Below are 12,477 nucleotides of genomic sequence, written 5' to 3' on the forward strand. Positions count from 1 at the left end.
TAGAATATATAACTATGTTCCAAAGGGTTTTGGGAGAAGAAAAAAAAATTAAAATGAGTATTATTTTTGATGTTGAAGATAACTCAAGAAATTGCCTTTGTTCTTGATGTATTTCTTTTCTTCACTCTCTCTAGCCCCAAATTTAAAATTAACATTTATAATTAGAGGAGTGGAAAAGAATGATCAATATCAGATTTACATTTTTTTTTAATTTCACAAGAATATGTTGAAGACTATAGTAATCAACTTGATATTTTATTTATTTATTTATTTATTTTGCTGAGGAAGATTCGCCCTGCGCCAACATCTGTGCCAATCTTCCTCTATCTGGTATGTGTGTTGCCACCACAGCATGGCTACCAAAGCAGAGCACACTGAGTTTAACCACTAGGACACAGGGCTGGCCCCAAATTCTATCATTATTAATTAAAGCACTAAAATTCAGGTTAAATTGGAGACATTTTGGGAGAGATGAGCAGTTGACTCATCAATTTTCCAAGACTTTGACGTAAATGGAAGATTTTTATGATCTTATTTTAAAAAGTTGTATTACAAGTAACGGATTCAGAAAGAAAAACCCCATTGACAGGTTCAATTTATTGCCAAATAGGCATATAATACTATTTATATCCTGTAATTTTTTTGATACCTTTTGAAGAAAGAAAATTTGGTATAAATTTTAATCTACTTATCAGGCTAGTAGCTATTTAACTAATTTCGCTCAGCAGTGAAACGGCAGTGGACCACCAACACTGTTAGATGTGGTTATGTAACATGTATCAGCATTTACTGACTGCATTATTACAATTAGCCAAGAGTTTCAAACTGGTTGATGACATATAGCTTTTATCACACACCTTACTATCGGCCTATCCAGGTAATTATAGAAAGTTTGTTTTTGCTTTAAGCCTGTAATTACACAAATTGCAGTTTTCATCCTCTTTCTTCCTCTCTCTGTCTATCTCTGTCTCTCCCTCTCTTTCTTTTCATGAATAGTTCTAAATAGGAGGGAGTTTCCATTTTTATTGCCAGCATTTCAATAATTGTAGATGTGCTCTTGTAGAAATCAATTGATAATTCTGAACACCTACCATCAATATCCAATTTTCTCCATATTTTTAAAAAGCAAGAATAAACTCAAATCCATTCCAAGGAGATTAGCAAAAATGCACTTTGTTTTTTTCATCTACATTGTATATAGGGGAGGAGGGGAGAGTTTGTTGTGCCTCGCATAAAGAAGTATTAAACATTAAAATGAACCCTTTCATTGGTTCAGACTAAATTTACTCCTGTAACCACAGAAATTCAATATAAATTAAGAGTTAGTAAAAAATGGAAAATGGGTACTAGATTCCAGACAATATTTAATTTAACTCAAGTTATTTTATTTTAAAATAAAGGCAACAACACTGAGAATAAATTAATGAACTACAATTAATTATATTTACAATAAGTGGTTTGAGTTTGAAACACCTACTTTCGGCACTGATAAAATAAGACCTACATTCTGCAGAAGCTAAAGTAAGTTAAATGAAGATGCTTTTAACAAGGTTATTACTTAAGCAATGACAGGTTTACAGATTTTAGCACCACTGGGTTTTCACAGGAGCTACAGCAAGTGCTAAAATAACGCACACCTTCAGGTTCATTAAATCCACCAGTGTGATGAAATAACTGATATTTTGCTAGATTACTATAGTCCCTCAAAGAACCATCTATAAATAAGATACACTAATAACAACTGTTTGTGCTGGTAAAACAATGAAATAATTCTTCCGAGGTTTATCTGCAAGGGAAAAAAAGAGTGTTTAAGCAATACTGTTAGCATAGTTACGTCTAGTAATTTTGATTTCTTTGGAGTCATATATTTGTTTATTTACCTAAAATAGGTATGTTCTGTAAAAGGTTTTGCCATGGGGCTGCACTTAGAAGGAAACTTGTAAAAAGGTGGTGTATATAAAGAGGAAATAAACTGAATCTCACCCCCAAATATTTACTTTATTGTCTGATGTTTACTAGGATATTTATGGAGGCTGTTTTATTTAAAGAACTTATAAAATTCCAACAACCGCCAGAAATGGCAGCATCTCTGATAAATTCTTTACTGTAGTCTGTTGTGAGATGAGCCAAAAGCATAAAGAGTGAATTTCTAATAAATCAATGGAGCCTGGCCTTTGGAGACCTAGAAGACATATGGACAGTAATAGACTATCTCAGGTTGTCTCATGAGTGATTCCATCTGGATGAAGTCTTGGTGTTATTCACAGCCTACTTCTCCCCTAAAACACCTTCAATCTTATCCACAGCCTCCATCTCAAATGTCAGACCACCTGGGATATGCAGCTGTCAGGCTGAAAGGGGAGCTGCCTGGGACTGGCCCTGGCCTGCTCATCAAGGAGATACTGTCACTAGCCAGCAGGCAATGCTAGGTGCACAGGGGTGACAGCACTACCGAAAGCAGGAAGATACGCCTGGCTTGGGATTTGAGATTTGAAGGGAAAAATAAAGAACTAGCTAAAACTATGGATATCTATCTCTACAAGAGAGCTGCCTCTGATACAATATTCTCTTCTTCGTGATACTTTCTTTTTTTCTGGTCAATATGCATGTAGGGATCAATCTATTTAATTAGGAATGAATCAAAAATATATAATATTACACAAATATATTTATTCATACTTCATATCATTCTCAAGTCTCTTGTCCTATGTTCTCCTACATTAGTATTTATATTTTCTATTACTAAGCAAATTTAGCTTGATCAGTGCATGCCCTCCAAGAGAAACTTTTCTTTATCATAATCAAGCTTAGCTTCTTTTCTCCTCTCCTCTGCTTCCTTTCCCCCTCCGTGTCTGCTGATTTTGTGACTCTGACAGTCTGGAAGATAACTAGACCTTGTGACAGGTAGTGATTTTAGTTTGAGAAGTGACTAATAATAATCCAATAAATTTATTATTTAGCGTTTCCTTCTTCCCTTTCAGGAACCCCCCTTTAAGAAATTAGCAAACACAGATTTCCTTTGCAGCTTCAATAAATTGCATCCTTTCTCCTTAGGGATTGAATTACCTTTCTGTGATTCTGTTTTTTTTTTTTTTGCAAGGCTACTGAGGGTCTCTTAACTCACTGAAAATAGTCCCAGTTCAATGCAAATGATGGCCTACACAAGAGGGAAGGTACCCTATCTGTCTGAGGTGCTTGTATTTCTAAGTTTTAGGAATGGTTCCGGGCACTCCGAAATATTTATCCAATGAATGGGGGAATTTGTATATTTCTATTTTCCTGTGAAAGAGAAATTGTCTTTATGGATAATCAAAGTCCAATGTGAAGTTTTATTTGCCTTAAAATTTTCTTTTCCTGCTGTATGACTTCACTCATATGTGAAAGATAAGCAAACATAGACAAGGAGACAAGATATGTGGTTACCAGACGGGAAAGAGGGTGGGGGAAGGGCAAGAGGAGTAAAGGGGCACATGTGTATGGTGACAGATGGAAATTAGACGTGGTGGTGAACATGATGTACTCTCTACGGAAGTCAAAATGTAATGATGTACACTTAAAATTTATAAAAAATTATAAACCAATGTGCCCTCAATAAAAAATTAATTAATTAAAAAAACTTCCTGTCCTAAATTTCTTTCCTATGCACACTTGTTACAATCCTGTTACTCTTTGTTTAGTTTTTCTCACTATCATGTTGTGCTTATTGCTTTTTGCTTCCTTTTTCTAACCCCTTGTCTACAATATCTGGCTTTAAGATAGACTCTGACAGCTAAATAAGTTATTTGTTGGCTTGTTGTCTGGTTTGATGAAAAATGAATCATAGCTTTCTCAGGGAGACAGCACAGCATAATGGTTAAAAGCATGGATTCTGGAGCCAGGTGGAATGAGTTTCAAACACAGCCCTCCAACAATCAGCTGGCAAGATGTTGGGCAGGACTGCAGTGGGTGCTAAGTTCTCCACAGTGAGGACATGGTACAACCTGCTTTGTTGGGTGGTGGAAGAGCTAGTCGTGACAGTGGATGAAGTGCTGCGGATGAAATCACATAGTTCAGTGCTACCACTGAATGCCTGATATTGGCTCTACAAGTTTGACTTGATCTGCAAGTTAAATATAATGGTCTCCATTTTACTCTTAAGAAACGAAGCCTGAAAGAGTTAAGCAATTTGCCTGATGTCACATTAATGGGAACTGAGGTTTAAATCAAGGTTAATTTAATTCTAGTGTCTTTATATTTTCTGTGAGTTGCTCAGACGGCAACCATCATGACTCTTTTCTTTCATACTCCTTCTAAGTAAATGATCAAGACGGGTACTGGCTCCCCTTTTAAAATAGATTCAGAATCTGACCACTTCTCTCTACCTCCACTACTACCACCTTGGTCTTAAACCTCCATCATATCTTGCTTGAAATTCTTTATTGGCTTCTTAATAGATCTCCCTGCTTTTATCCTAGCCCTTTACCTTCTATTCTCAACAAAGGCACTCAAGTGATCTTTGGAAAGTGTAAGGCCTATCATGCTGCTCTTCTGCTGAAAATCTTACACAGAAACCCCCATTTTACTGGGACTAAGAACCAATGTCCTTGCAATGGCCAACCATGTCATAGAAAGAACCAGCAAACTACATCCAGCACACCAAATCTGCCTTCCGCCATATTTTAATAGCCCATGAGCTAAGAATAGTATTACACTTTTAAATGGGTAAAAAAATTTTTTTACCTTATGATTTGTGAAAATTATATGAAATTTAACTTTCAGTGTCCATAAATATAGTTAATTGGAATACATCCACTCACATTCCTTTATGTTTTGCTTATGGATGTTTTGGTGCTACGCAGGCAGAGTTGAGTAGTTGGAACAAAGACTGTGTGGGTGGCAAAGACCAAAATACTTACCACTGGACTCTTCACAGAAAAGTTTGCTGACCTTGACCTAAAATTCTGGGCCCTGACACCTCCAGGAGCTCCTATACTACTCTCCTTAACTCACAGTGCTTTAGCTGCAGTGGCATTCCTACTCCTGCCTTGGGGCCTTTGCACTAGCCATTTCTTCTTCTGGAATGCCTTTCTCCTAGATCTCAACTATGCTCATTCCCTTTACCTCTTTCAGATGGTACGTGCTGACTGGGGTGACTTACGCTGGGCACCCTATTTAGTACTGTCATGTATACCCTACTCTTTGTAGTCTCGTTCTCCCTTATCTTGTTCTGCTTTTTCTTCTTCTCTCATGACACTTACCATCTTCTAATGGGCCACACAATTTGCTCACTTATTATGTTTTTTTTTCATTTTCTGTCTCTCCCTGCTAGAATTTAAGCCCCATAAGGGCAGAGTTGTTTGTCTGTCTTGTTCAGTGATATATGCCAAGCACCTAGAATATTACCTCAGAAGCAACTGCACTCAACAAGTATTTGTTAACTGTTGAATTTTATATTTCCTCTTAGTGAACAAAGTATTTTAATATTTGACCTCTCATATGTCGCTAAAGATGCTATTTTCATTTAATATTTTCTCTTCACTTTGGTACACACAAAGGAAAATGTGCTTAATTATGTAGTTAACTAAGTAAATGAGTATGCTGTATTAAACATCATTCTCAATTTACCAAGAAGAAAGTCATTCTTCTACTGCTTTACTCCGAAAAAACAATGGAATAGCTTTGAATTCTTGAGTGTGTGACTATGCATGGTAATTAATGCTTTTAGAGTTTCGAGTGGAATATATAGTTACTTTAAAGTCTTTGATGTTGCTTTAATGGCTACATAATGCCTTACATGTACAATAAGATTGTATGAAATATTCAAATAATACAAGCATTTCTTTATAAGGAATAACATTAACAAAACATTATTCGTATATATTTTTGAATAGTATTGCAGATACTCATATAAACAAAAATGAAAAAACTGATAAATAATGGCTAAATAATGTATGATTGATTTTAAGTGAAACTTTATAAAGTATTTTGAGAAAAAGAAAGGTTTCCAAAGCAACATTTCCTTCATTGCCTGTATAAAATTTTAAAGTTTAATTTTGGCATGGTTGATTTAAAAAAATTAACTCAATGCAACATGAAATAAGATTTTAAGTGGAAAACTTAGCTTTTTTCTGTAAATTTAGTTTACCTGACTAATTTACATTGAATGCTGCCATATAGTCTAAAATGAGCAAAAAATTCACAAGTGCCTGTAGTAAAAATGACTGATAACCACATACAGAAACATGTTTTATGTAAGAACTTGAACAATCTCTTTGAACAAGGCGTCCTAGGACAGAAAACACAAATTATACTAATTCAATTATTTGCTAAAATGTTAAAAGCAGAGAAATATAGCTACGGCATTCTACCAAGTGAAAAATCCCTTTAACCTCCTGTCTGCCCATATATAATAGAATGAGATTTGATATTCAAAATAACTCTGAGATACTTTAAAATCCTAAAAGACCATTTGAATCATCTCATTACACTTTACTTTTACTATCTTAGTAAATTTTATTTCATTCTCTTCCTTTGAAAGTTCACCATCTACTTTAGAATAAATAAAAATGTTTTAGAATCTCTACTAACGTGAGTAAAATAGAGGATATGGTCATATTACACTGATCCTATCAAACGTTTACCACCTGTTTGTGGGTTGGTGATCTATTTCTTGCTACCATTCAAATAGTCCTCAAAATTACCTGCAAACAATTAACTGGTACCTTACATTCAGGCGTCATAGAAATGGGAGATAAGGGAAGAGAGCGACACATTTAGTGAACTGGACAGGGATTAAAATCTTGAAGAAATGGGCCCAGGTAGGTAAATACTCTAGTTAGTGTGCACTTAAGTTCAGACAGTAGTCATAATTTGAGTGACACAGTATGCTGTCTTAGATCATTGGCTTTCTAGTTGATGCCGAAAATCTGTGGCCTGGAGTTTATAACAGTTTATGGACAGGGTTTTGCAGGCCCCCTAGATCTGAAGAAAGCAAACTTACCCAAAAGCCAGAAAACTCAGAACTTAAAGATTCTAAAAGCAGGTTTTAAGAGAATGGGTGTTGAAAAATAATTTTTATGAAAATAAGTGAAAGAAAAGTGTTGATCTTGTGCAGTGGTTCAAGGTACTTTTAGATGAGGGAGTTTGGGAATACGGCGGCATAGGAGGATCCTGAGCTCACCTCCTCCCAGGGACACTACAAACCTACAATTACTTGTGGAACAATTTCCTCTGAGAGAGATCTGGACACTGGATGAAAAGAACCTCCACAACGAGGAACAACACAGAAAGGGGTGGAAATCCTGTGAGGAAAAAACCACACCCCAGCCACAACGTTTCATGGTCAGGAGCCATTTCAAAGTTGTAAGCATAAGGAGTTTGTAACTAATTTTATGCTTATGTTTATGTTATAATACAACATAATTTAAATCAAAAAATATTTCTATATGGATGATGTAGAAAAGACCATGACTCTGTACCTGTAGGTGAGAGTCAACATCTGCAGCGCTGTCTATGTATAAGACATTACTCAGTACCAGCAGGACAAATTCAGAGACCCATTATATGCCAAAGAAGATAAAACATCTAGAATTGGCACTGGTTTGGGGAACCTGAGTCATGGCATAGACAATGGGAAATTCAAAACGTAGAAGTGAAAGAATTAATAAAGACCTTGTGGAAGCTGGTCCTCAAAGCCTTATACAGGGAGGAGGGTCTCAACTTTGGAAAGCTTAGGGAATCCACATGAAGCACAAGAAGAAGAAGTGGGAAACCAATGCAGGATTGCTCGTGTCACAAATTAAAGAGGTTCTCCATGGCAGATAGAAGCCTGTTATGCTTGAGGAAGATTAAACAGATCACATGTGTATCAATCCCGTGGCTGCCACCAACTTCTACTTCCCCAAAATGTACTCAACTAAAAAATACTGCTGGTTAATATCATTTTTAAACAACAGCTATACTTAATCATTTTGTTCTTTAAATGTTTCATGCCTTTTATAGCAGATTTGTAAGAAAACTTTACTTGGTAGCAGAGTTTCATTAAAATTGAGATCATGCTGTTAACAAAAATCTCCCTTGGGAATGGACCTCATGGCTGGATCTCAGGAAATGCAGTTTTTGTGTAATATACTGAGATATTTTGACTTTGGAGTGTGTGATTGATTTGAAGAGACTGAAATTGTTTTCTAGGGATATTTCTGTGCCTATTTATATCATTCTCCTCAATGCTCTGTATATAGTATTTTCTAGAAAAAGAAATTTGTCTAGTTTCCTAAGCAAAGACTTGCTTTTGGGCACTAGTTTTCTTCTAAGTAAGTGAAGTTGATGTCAATTTTGCACACCTTCTCAATCTACACTTGGCTGTTTCTTTCTCCTGCCATTCTCTAACTCAATGGAGAAAGTGCGTCCTTGAGAGTCTGAAGGAAGGGTAGTAGGAAAGGAACTATAGCAAGCAGGCAATTACTCTGCAAGTCATTTTCTTAAACTCTGGTAAAAAGAGTGATTAGTGGAGACAGAAATTATCTTCTCATCCTGGAAGACTAGGTATTTTGTGTGAGCTACTGACCACAATCTTTACTGTCTCCAAATAGTTTCCAGGGCACTAATTTTGTTGAAAATGAAACAATTCATTAGTATTTCGTTAAATGTTTCTTGTGTTTATCTATTTCCAGAAAATACAATGCAATGTCCAGTTTAAAATATTTCATCCCTAAACTCCTAATTATTTCGCTTTTCTTTTAGTGTGGTTTCATTTCATTTTATTTGGCAGAATTCTGCAAGAAGTCAGACACCCCCAGAGTCCTGATATGCTTGCATTGATTCATTCTGGTGTAAACTGGTCCTAACATACATGTAGAAGAATATAGATAATAGAATGATAAAATTGTTGTATAGCAGAAAAATTCAGGTCAAATTTAGGGAACACACAAATCAAGTAACACTCCAAAAGTTCCAAAAAATAACAGTAAGTCGCTATTTTTAAAATCACAGTGTAGCTATTTGTTTTTGATGACCTTTTAGTCTTCTGTTGTGCTAAATTTTAGTTTAATGAAGCTGCATATTCCCATGAGCTTTCTTGATGAATTTTATCTATTCTACTTTTACCTATGCTACTGCGCTTTAGGTAAATTATGGTGTTTTCGGGGGCTGGCCCCGTGGCCGAGTGGTTAAGTTCGCGCGCTGCGCTGCAGGCGGCCCAGTGTTTCGTTGGTTCGAATCCTGGGCGCGGATATGGCACTGCTCATCAAACCACGCTGAGGCAGCCTCCCACATGCCACAACTAGAAGGACCCACAACGAAGAATACACAACTATGTACCAGGGGGCTTTGGGGAGAAAAAGGAAAAAAAATAAAATCTTTAAAAAAAAAAAAAATTATGGTGTTTTCAAGTTAAAAATATCATTGCCTTCTACTTTATTATTGTAGATATTTTGTTCAGTTATATTGGAACAATGCCTTCATTTATTCCTTTTTGTTGCTATTGTTACCTAATCATAAATGCTATAGAATGTTATATTTATTTGTATTAACAAGTACAAGTTAGTCCAAAGAAAGCATACCTTCACATTCCTGCATTGAGCTAGTCAGACACTAAGCATGCATTTGCATTTTGAAGAACAAAAATGGATAATTAATGGTAAGGATCTGAGATACACACACACACAAACACACTGAAGAATAGAGTGCTCCCATGTCTAGGATAACATTTGCTTTTGAGATGTCTTTTAGAAATGTTTCAAAATATTATCCTCTTTAGAACTAGCTTGTCTTTATTCTATCAGTGCCACATACTGGATACGATGGAGCATGATATCAAATTTATTTCCAGCTCTTCAGATCCTGAAGATTCAGAACTCTATCTGACAAGCCAAAATGGGTTATCCTGAGAAAGAACTTGAAACTAAGATTTAAGATGGATTTCATATTCTCTACCTTTGGTAGGTCTGAATTTTTTAACACATTTGAATAATAAAAATGGTAAAGCTAACATAATATATGTATATGTGTAAGTATATGTATACATAATATGTGTATGTATGTATTAATATAGTATAGTATTTAAATAATCCATGTAAAATATTTAATATCTCGTTTGATTATAACTTCTCAATAAATGGTGGTGACGGTGTGGTGAAAATAGTGATTGTGATTTGTTATGATGATGATTATTATTACACGAAATCAGTAATTCATGTGGAATTAATAGATTAAAAAATTATAGTAATAAAATATCAATAACTAATGTATAAATAGAATAAATGTAATAGATATAAAAGACTGGGATCTGTTTGCTTAATATATACTGCAACAGATATTTTGTTCTCATTTTACTTAGGATAGAGGTCAACCTCAAGAGTAAGTTATGACCATTAATTTAGCAAGTTATCAGTAATTCTTAGGTGAAAAAATAAGACCTGGGGGTTAACTTTCTGATCTGATTTTAAAAAGCCATTAAATTAGTTTACATAATTCTAATACCTTACGTGGTAAAAAACTACAATAAGATTTTTTTCTTCTTTCATTTTAGGGTATTTTTATTGGAAAGAGCATGACACGGGTAGAACAGGAAGAAAAGGTGGTCATCTCCAGGTCTTTGCTCTACATGAATTTTCCTGAGTATCCAGATACTTAGAAACATCTGAATACTTAAATGGGACTAATACAATATTTGGGTGACTGAAAACATTGTTTCTTTTACATAGAAATATTTGGACATTTTGCATAGGTTATCTAAAATATCAATGATATAAGGTAACATATCAAACATATGCTTTGTTCTTGGTGTGATCCTTGTCTTCACTTGCTCGCATGATAGTGACTTTAGTTTGGATGATGTAGTGGTGCCTAGATTTCCAACTATGTCAGAAGAATGGACTAATAATTCCACTCTGGCAGCCTGACTCACTGTAAACCCATGGCTAAAAAGGCACACAGACCTACAGAGAATGACAGCATCAATGGTATGTTATAGAAACTCATGCTGCACTTCTCAAAAACAAAGTTTTCTGTCTTCACAGCTTTCAATATAGCACCTTGCACTGATACTAAATTTGCTGATTGTTTTTTAAACAAGGAAGAAGTATACAAACAGGGAAATAAGGTGCCTGCAACACCCCCTGTTGAAAGCTGCATTACTTATTCTGCTAGAATGAGTTTATATTGGATAAATCTAGTACGACGTGAAAACCCTATTTCCAGCTGAGACTTAAAGATGTTTTACTAAAACATGCTTAAGCAAATGCATTTTGACGCCTCACGAGGAAGATACACACAGAGCTATCTGTAGAAGTTCAATAATTTGTGTATTGGCAGCTGAAGAAAGATGTTCTCTTTCTGATTTGCACTCAAAGATTTGCATTGACTTAATTTAAAATTCATGGTATGCACAGTAGAAATGGTTAAATATGACTTTTGGATGATAACTAACAAGGGAAAGTAACTTTTCCTTTCCTGTTCAGTAGTTAGCTATGCTACTGAAACTCCACATGCTCACCCAGAAACTGTCCTTTTAGCAGAGGGTCCCTTCACCGTGACAGCCTAAGACAATGGGACTGCTCCTTCAACTGGCCTCTCTCCACCTTCCAGGATCCCGAAAGTTTTGAAATCCACCTCAAGCCCAGGCAGTAGCAAACTGGGAGAGGAATTGAAGAAGCAAAAATAAATATTAAAGTACAGAAGAATTAAATATTACCTATTTAAATGGCAATTAGGCAGTTGAAAACAAGATCATCACACCTGTACAAGAAAAGGCATACAAGCCCAAAACATCTGCTGGGATCCACCTGCCAGGCACCTGTTTTGCTGTTTCAATGCCATTTGATTGCTGGAGATGTAGAGGCTCTTGTGAGGTAATGAGTGATTTTACATTATGCATGATTGAAAACAGGTGTTCTAATGCTGTACAATTCGATGCATGAATAATTCAGTTTGTTTAGAGCAAGATCTTTCAAAGAAGTACTGCATAGGCTTTATTATTTCTATAAACACGAAGGTTAGTTTTTAAAAAATGCACAACGATTGTTCCTTTTCAGTCTGCTTGTTTATGTCAATTTTTGTGTAATTTTATGGATGAGGAATAATATCTTGAAAGGTAAAATTGATCAGACTTAAAACATGTACGAAGTAAAATTGAAAGGTCTCTTAGCAAGAGGAAAAACGATATTAAAATTCAATGTTCTAAGTGAAAATGCCTGATTATTTCCTTCCTGCTTTGCCTGCTTTCTGATGGTAACAAAACATTCATCTGAGAGCTATAATTAGGGAGGGGTGAACTATTTGGGAAAATAGAGAATTTGTTTTGTACCTCAGCCCAAACACCAAGCAGAGCCCAGACTTCCTTAAAGATAGAACTGACGTTAGTCAGCAGCCCTTCCTTCTACTTAGATCTCGTGAGTTCACAGCCTCTTGTACTCCACTGTAAAGTACCACTGAGAGAGACAATTGCTTTTGCTCCAATTCCCACTTCAAGTCTTGTCTACCCTGGCAGCAGTTTATTAT

General features: G+C 35.5%; 1 long non-coding RNA gene across 8 annotated transcripts in view; it reads left to right on the plus strand.

Moving 5' to 3' along the window:
• The window catches only part of LOC139076785 (uncharacterized), a 143,009-nt gene extending 130,842 nt beyond the window's left edge, over positions 1 to 12,167 (plus strand). For 5 of the 8 annotated variants that reach the window (XR_011528734.1, XR_011528737.1, XR_011528736.1 and 2 more), the window contains 2 exons: positions 9,809 to 9,917; positions 10,508 to 12,167. This is a non-coding gene — a long non-coding RNA (uncharacterized lncRNA). Of the gene's footprint in view, positions 1 to 9,761; positions 9,918 to 10,507 lie in introns of all 8 variants that reach the window. The other 3 variants (XR_011528735.1, XR_011528741.1, XR_011528738.1) reach the window with 1 other exon arrangement.
• The last annotated feature ends 310 nt before the right edge of the window (positions 12,168 to 12,477 follow it).

The sequence above is a fragment of the Equus przewalskii genome, chromosome 17, assembly GCF_037783145.1.
Source record: "Equus przewalskii isolate Varuska chromosome 17, EquPr2, whole genome shotgun sequence".
Taxonomy (NCBI): domain Eukaryota; kingdom Metazoa; phylum Chordata; class Mammalia; order Perissodactyla; family Equidae; genus Equus; species Equus przewalskii.